The 7157-nt window shown below is 41.8% G+C and overlaps 1 pseudogene; it reads left to right on the top strand.

Moving 5' to 3' along the window:
- Positions 1–2620: 2620 nt before the first annotated feature.
- Positions 2621–5549, top strand: LOC120289318 (annotated as a pseudogene).
- The last annotated feature ends 1608 nt before the right edge of the window (positions 5550–7157 follow it).

Genomic DNA, 7157 nt, shown 5'->3' with positions numbered 1-7157 from the left:
TCCAGTCAACAGCAGTTTCCTTCCGTTGCCAGCTGCACCGAGTCGAAGACCAAGCAGCTTCTCCACCGAGCTGCCTTTAGCAGCCACGCGTGGGTCAACAAACCAGTCCCCAAACTCACCAGTTGACCACCCACTACTGCCTGCTCTCTCTCCGTGCGCGAGCAGCTCCATCATTCCCATCATCCGCTTCATCCTCCATTTGCACCATCACCGACCGAGCTGCCACACGTCCATAATCTGCCCTCTCTAGGTCAACAAAACAGCCCTTGCGTCCACTGAGTTCAACGTTCCAGCAAGCTGTTTTCTTGTCCGCGTAGTCTGTAGCAGCAACGCATGAATCTCCACCGAGCGGCCTTCCTTGCTGCCGCGCACGAATCAACCGAAGTCCAACGAAGCTGACTTCTTCCCCCGTGACGCCACGCTACGGCTTTCTTCGTCCATCTCCAGCGGAATCGTCTCCAACGAAGTTGTGTCTTCGTGGCCCAGCTCGCAAGAAGCAGCCCAAGCTTCAGTCCAGTGAAGCCCATCTCCATCAGCTCAGCCCATCTTCATGCAAGCCAGCCCGTGAAACTCAGCTCAGTTCGGCCCATTTTCAGTAGCCCATCTTCAATTTCCAGCAGCCCATCTTGAAGCTAGATCAAGCCCAAGCCTGAAGCCAAGCCCAGCATTTGCTGTGGGCTTGCAAGGCCTTTGGGCCCGGCCCGAGTGTCCGTTGACATCGCATAAAGTTCGGATTTCGGCCGCTGTCGCGTCACCGTCGCGGTGTCCCGGTCTTCGCTTTTAATCAAGTGGGTTTTGCTCACTAATGCTTTCTTAGTTTGCTAATTATGCTTAAGTGTTGATTAGATTTAATTAAGTGCAATTAGGTGGTTAGATTATTTTAGAACAATTAAATTAGTGACTTAATGATGCATGTTAGGTGGTTAGATTAGTTTAGAACAATTAAATTAGTGACTTAATGATGCATGTTAGGTGGTTAGACTTAGTCATTAGCAAGTAGAGAGCTTCTAATATTTATTGAATGCATCTCAGGATTTTTCCCGACCTGTCTTGGGCTCCAATAAGGCGATACGGGCCTAAATTGGATTTTTAGTATTTATTTATTAATTTTCGAAATTTATTTAGTTATTTATTTATTTTTCGGAAATTAGGTTGGGATAGCCGACGAAACAAATCTTATGCGATTGTCGTGGTGCGGTCCGTTTATTTAATTGAGCTTTATTTGGTGCGGAATTGAATTATCTGTGAATTTGGGAATTATTCCTAAATTAATTAAGGTTGGCTATTAATTGGAAAATAAACGGGCATCGGTTGATAATGCCAAAAATATTTTTTGTGGACTACAGAAAATGTGGGAGTTATGGAAAGGAAAATATTATATTTTGGTTAAGGTCAACCGTGTGCCCACGCACGATATTTTATCGGGTATGATTAAAAGATGAGAATAAATGCTGTGTGGCGTGGCTTGGCAATTATTACATCGGTTTGGCATATAGAATGCCTTAGAGAATGCACGTAAATTGTTGAATGTATATCATGCTTGTGTGGCGATAATTGATCATGCCTGTGTAGCGATAATTAATCGTGCCTGTGTGGCATAGAACGTGCCTGTGTGGTCGTATTTCTATGTGTCGAGTATCGTGCTCGTGTGGCTGAAAGTGATTGGAATGCTTAGAAGGCAAAAACGACGCTCGAGAGCATGCACATAAAGTGTTTATCGTACATCACCTTGGTGAAAACGGCGCCCTAGAGAAGACACGTGGTTTGGTGATAAAGATATCACTGGTGAAAATGGCGCCTTAAAGAATGCACGGTGTCGGTGATTGGTGTATCATTTGGTGAAAACAGCGCCCGAGAAACATATGTGATTTGGTGACTGGGTATACCATTTGAGAATCATGGTATGAGTGGGAATGACTTAAAGGTGGTCCGACTGACATGTAATCGACGAAGTCGATTGGTTAATAATTTGATCTGTTGTCGTGAATTGATTGAATTGAATTGATCGGGAAATGGTCTAATTGAAAGGTAATCGACTAGGTCAATTTGATCAATGTTTCGATCTGTTGAGATTGTTGGGTGCCTATTGAACTGTACTGATTTGTAGGTTGGGACTGAGGCCAATGTAAGTCCTCTTATTTGTGTTATGAATAGGCATCCTTAAGGTGTATTGGTTTACTAATCAGGTCTTAGGGGGTAGAACTTGCTGAGACATAGTCTCATTGGTTATTGAATAACCATTTCAGGTCCTTCGATGTAGCAGACTTGGATTTTGAAGATCTTGAAAGTCCGGTGTAGTCTACTGAATGCTCCAATTGGAGTGTGGAGGATGATGAAGACGAGGACGAGGATCTGTAGTTTGTGAAACCCCACCCCTACTTGTAGACCTGTTTTTAAACTGGTTTGAGTTGAATTTGAATTAATAGTTCACCTTGTATTTACGTGCACTGGTTTGTAATATATATAAGTGTGGATTTATTTAGTCATATTGTTTTATCCAAATGTTTTATTGTTTGAGAATTTAATATATGTTTCCATTTGCGCATTAAAAAAAGAGAGTCGGCGATACGTAGTCCGATATTTAAAATCGACCAAAATAAAGATGTGCGGTGGCTGAGAATCAGGACGTGACATCTCTCCTCTCTCTTCTCACTCTCTCCCCTCTTTCCCGACCCGACGACAATTTCTCCGATGACGTGACGCTCTCTCTACTTCACGGCCTCTTCCTCCTGACCTCTTTCTTCCCAAACCGTGCTCTCTCCCAGCGACCGATTGGGCTTGGCTTTCTCCGTCCCTCCCGACTGGCGATCGAGAAGCAATCGCTCTACTCTCTCAGCTAATCTTCCATCGATGACTCGCTTCCATGCTCCGCTCAAAGCCGTCTCTCCCGAAAAGCCCTAGATCTGCGATGACAAGCCCCGCTTTTCAGGTTCAATTTTTCTTTTTGCCGCGTTCTTATGTCCGCATATTTGTTTTGGGTGAAGCTCGCATGTTGTTTGTCAAAATTTCTTGTTTTGCAACAATGTGTGTAGGGATGATTCTTGCAGAATGGAGAAGCAGTCGCTTTGCTCTCTGGTCTAATCTTCAATCGCTTCCACACTTGGCTCAGCTCAAAGCTGTCCCTCCCGGGAAGCCCTAAATCAGTGGCACATCACAATCCGACCAGGCCTCATCATTTCTCTTTGGGTTGTCTTCACTGGTCTCTGGTCTTGTTTAAAATAGAGTCAAACCTTGATGATCTTGTTTAATCGGAACTGGGGGATGGGGAATGGGTTAGAAGCGTTAGTTGGCCTCTCTATTATGCATTATAAAGAGAAAAAAAATGCGATCTTTTGATCAGATTTAACAGTGCGGATGGAGAGTTCCAGATAGCAAATGCATGAACCTAGTCATCCTTATCGCTTTTGATTAGTTTACCAGGATGGGTCGTTAAGCCTCAAATTAAGAATTATTTGTACTGTCTGTTTCATTCTTGTGTTTTCTAGTTGGGTTCACGGTGGTTTTTTGATTTCTTTTGGACAATGGGAAAGACTAATTTCTTTTGGCCGGAAGTTTTCTGTTGCGTAATGATGTGATTTCAGTCTACCTTGGTTACTGCTCATTTCCCAGCTTATGTGGGACGTTGACTCTGGATTATTAAAAGAAAGAAAAGGTGCTGTTACTTGTTATCTCGTCCCTGTTAGCTCGTGCTGCTTGCTTTAAAGAAAAGTAGGAGGAATTTGCTGGTTGACAATGCTAATGAGAGGCTGAGCGACGGTGGCATCCATGGATTTAGATGCCTTAGAATTATCTGGTGGTGATGAGTCTGCAGCAGCATCTGATAAAGCTCATCGCATAAATGGCGAGGGATTACAATTTGAACGTTGACGACTTTGTAGTTCTTTCATTCTGTTCTATTGATGTTAGCTAACTACCTGATTGCTACTTTCCAAGAATTGAATTTGATAAGTCTCATTAACAAATGTGGAGTATTGCGAGTTGTGGCTGTGCAGAAACTCATGTTACTGAAAAAGTGATTCTTCAAAATTATAATGAATGCTTGAGAGATCACATGGGAAATAGCTGTCGCATTCTTGAGTGTTCAATATATCAACCTAACCTATTACGTGGTAAATGATGTGAGATTTACAGAAAAGGATGCAATGATCAATGAGATAGGTTTGATGGTAGTACCGAACTAGTTCAGTGGCTTTTGGAGCGAAATCGTCCTCTAAACACTTAGGTCAAACGAATAATCCCTTGACAATGTTAAAACTGATCTTTCAATCATTTTGGAATGGTCTAAATGGTGTCTGGTGATGCTTGTTGCTAGCAAAATGTGATTGAAGGAGCAATTCATAGAGTTGCAGCTCTGAATTTTCTTTGACTCATGCGGTACAATACGGATGTAATAATGAGAAACTAGGACTAATGTACTAGTGTTTGTTGCAGCTGATGCTTATTGCAGCATTTGTTGCAGCTGCAACTTTTGTGCAGATCTTATGGCATGAGCTAAGGTGGGCACTAACTATTTTCTTCTTCTCCTTTAGGAAACAGAACCCTAATGCATCAGTCTCAAAATGTGCAAATACACATAAGTTGCTTTGCTTGAGGTCACGATCGCATCATTAGGTATTCCCTAAGATTGATGTATGATGTAAGCAGTTTGGTAATGGATATATCACTAGTGGAATAAAGAGGGATGCAAATGCTCAACCATAGGTCATATCTTGTTGGCGTTTTTCTCAATTATCGGCTTTCTGTTTAGGGGATTTAGTGAAAAATATGTGGATCGTTGGTGTTTTTCTTGGTTGCCAAGAACTAACCAACCAATATTGCAGGATGACACAATGGCTTCTCTGGCAATAGCCAAACTCTGCAACTCAAATGCGTCAGTCATGGCAAGCGGCGACCTGCTTGTGTTGCATCCAATATTCCGGATATATGGCCAGAGCAAAATGTTCTTGGGTCCTGTTGTCACTCTCAATGGATTCGATGACCACATCCTGATTCGAGGATGGCATCCTGGTTCCGGAGTTGCTCGAAACTAGAGACGAAGGGAGAGCATTGGTTGTCAATGGCGGAGGAAGCTTGAGATGCACTCTGGTGAGTGGCGACACGAGACAGTTGGCTTAGAACATGGGATGGGCTGGGATTGTTATGAATGGCTGCATTAGAGACGTGGACAAGATCAATGAGTGTGCGATCGACTTTAGGGCCTTGGCTTCGCATCCCCTGAAATCGAGCAAGAAAGGGGTCGGGGAAAAGCATGTCCCTATCTACATTGCCGGCGCATTGATTTACAACGGTGAATGGTTGTATGCAGATGGCGATGGGATTGTTGTCTCCAACTGAGCCATCTGTATGAATCTTTAAGAGAGCTTTTTCCAGAGTGACTCAACAAGAAATTGTACTTTGCCAATTTGCAATTTGTTTCCTTCTCTCATTGATTTTGCATTTGGTAGTGGTCAAAGCCAATGGGCAAGAAATTCCAAGCTTGTTGTTATATGCTGAATGTTGTAAAATACTCCCAATGAGAGCTGGAATAAAATGAAAATGAAGTTTGTCCACATTTGTTCATTTGTACAAATCACACCGTTTATGTTTTAAATACAAACACCAGCCACATGACACCCTTGAAGGCTTAAAAGAATGCCCCTTTCTCCTAGCAAGTTGCCAAAGTCACTGGATAAAAGAGATGGAAAATAGAAGTGAACGCAGGAGCCTTTTACAGGATCCAAGTATACAAGTTCGGCGACAATGCTCAAAATCCATAAAGTTAATATATACAGAATCACTACAAGATACTAAAAGCTATACCAGGACCATCATCTCAGGGCAACACCAAAAGGTCAAAACATGCCTATAAAATATGAAAATCTTGTAGCAAGGTTCCCTAGTTCACTATGGTTAGCCCCAGAAACTACGAAATGCCCAGAAGGGTGAAACATCCCAAGCAAATAGTGAGAGAACCCCAGTAAAATGGGGATGTATAAGAATTTCTATTAGATTTTGATTTCATCTCCCTGATCCCATCTTCTATGTGATATAGGCCTCGGTAAAGAAACTTGCTTGATATGTGTCGGCCATGATCTTGCGTCATGCACAAGCGCAATGCCGGGAGAGATGCAGAACCATAATCAATTGAAGGTGGTCTGATAGAAATAAGGTGGTCTGATAGAAATAAGGAATCTTTCAAACAAAGGGGTCCTTCCCCCCCTCCTACTGTGTCTGTCATAAGCAGTGTTGAATTTGTCAATTAGCTCGTTCATTTTGCTGCAGAAAGGAGAAGAATTATTTGAGTTTCTGAAATGAAGCCTCACAATGTCGAGAGCAAACCCACGCATTGACAAGTTAATATCAATCCAGTCATTATCAATTTTTCTGTGCACCATAGAAACTTCTAAGTTATAAAGCGAACAAACCAAAATTAAGCATATTTCACAAAAGAAAGCTCTCGACTTTGCTACTTTCCCCAAAGCTTAGCTGACCCGTACCAAAGGTTTATCATGTTCCAAGGCTTCCTATAAACAGACTAACTTGAAATCTTGTGAAAGAACAAATGCATTGTGTTGCTCAAGGCCAAATATTGGAGAAGGTTTTCCCAACACCATATCTGCTAGGAGCAATTCCTAACATAAAATTGCACAAAAAGCAATTCCAGACCCGAAAATCTCGCAACCCAGAAGACTAATAACTTGGGATAATTGTTCCCGATGAAAATTTCAATTATAGTATATATTCTTCCAAATTCAGCTAATAACTTGCATCATTGGATAAGCTTTCAGGCACATGACTGGTGTGGTTTGTTTTATATACACAATCCTCAAGCATTATCACCCAGAAGATGGTCCAGAGCAATATTTTCATCCTAAATCATGACTCCTGGACATACTCAAAATATGTCAAAAGTAAATAATTCAAAAGTTTGTTCATACCTTGAGCAATTGGCGAGCATGGCCAGGTAAGTAATCAACAACGTATCATTGCACTCCTCGAAGAACAGCAAATTGGAGAAGAATTTAGGCAAGAAAGTGAACATCAAAATTATTCAGCAACTAATGTATAAAAAGAAATTTAAAAAGGAAAAAACGAAACCTCAACTTCAGGGCATGTTAAACTAAACAGAATACTTGCCATCAAAAAGTCGTCCTGAAATTTCCCTGATTCAATAGCTA

This window comes from Eucalyptus grandis, chromosome 11 (assembly GCF_016545825.1).
Source record: "Eucalyptus grandis isolate ANBG69807.140 chromosome 11, ASM1654582v1, whole genome shotgun sequence".
NCBI lineage: Eukaryota > Viridiplantae > Streptophyta > Magnoliopsida > Myrtales > Myrtaceae > Eucalyptus > Eucalyptus grandis.
Note: the sequence above shows the minus strand (reverse complement) of the source record. Positions and strands in the feature narration are given on the sequence as shown.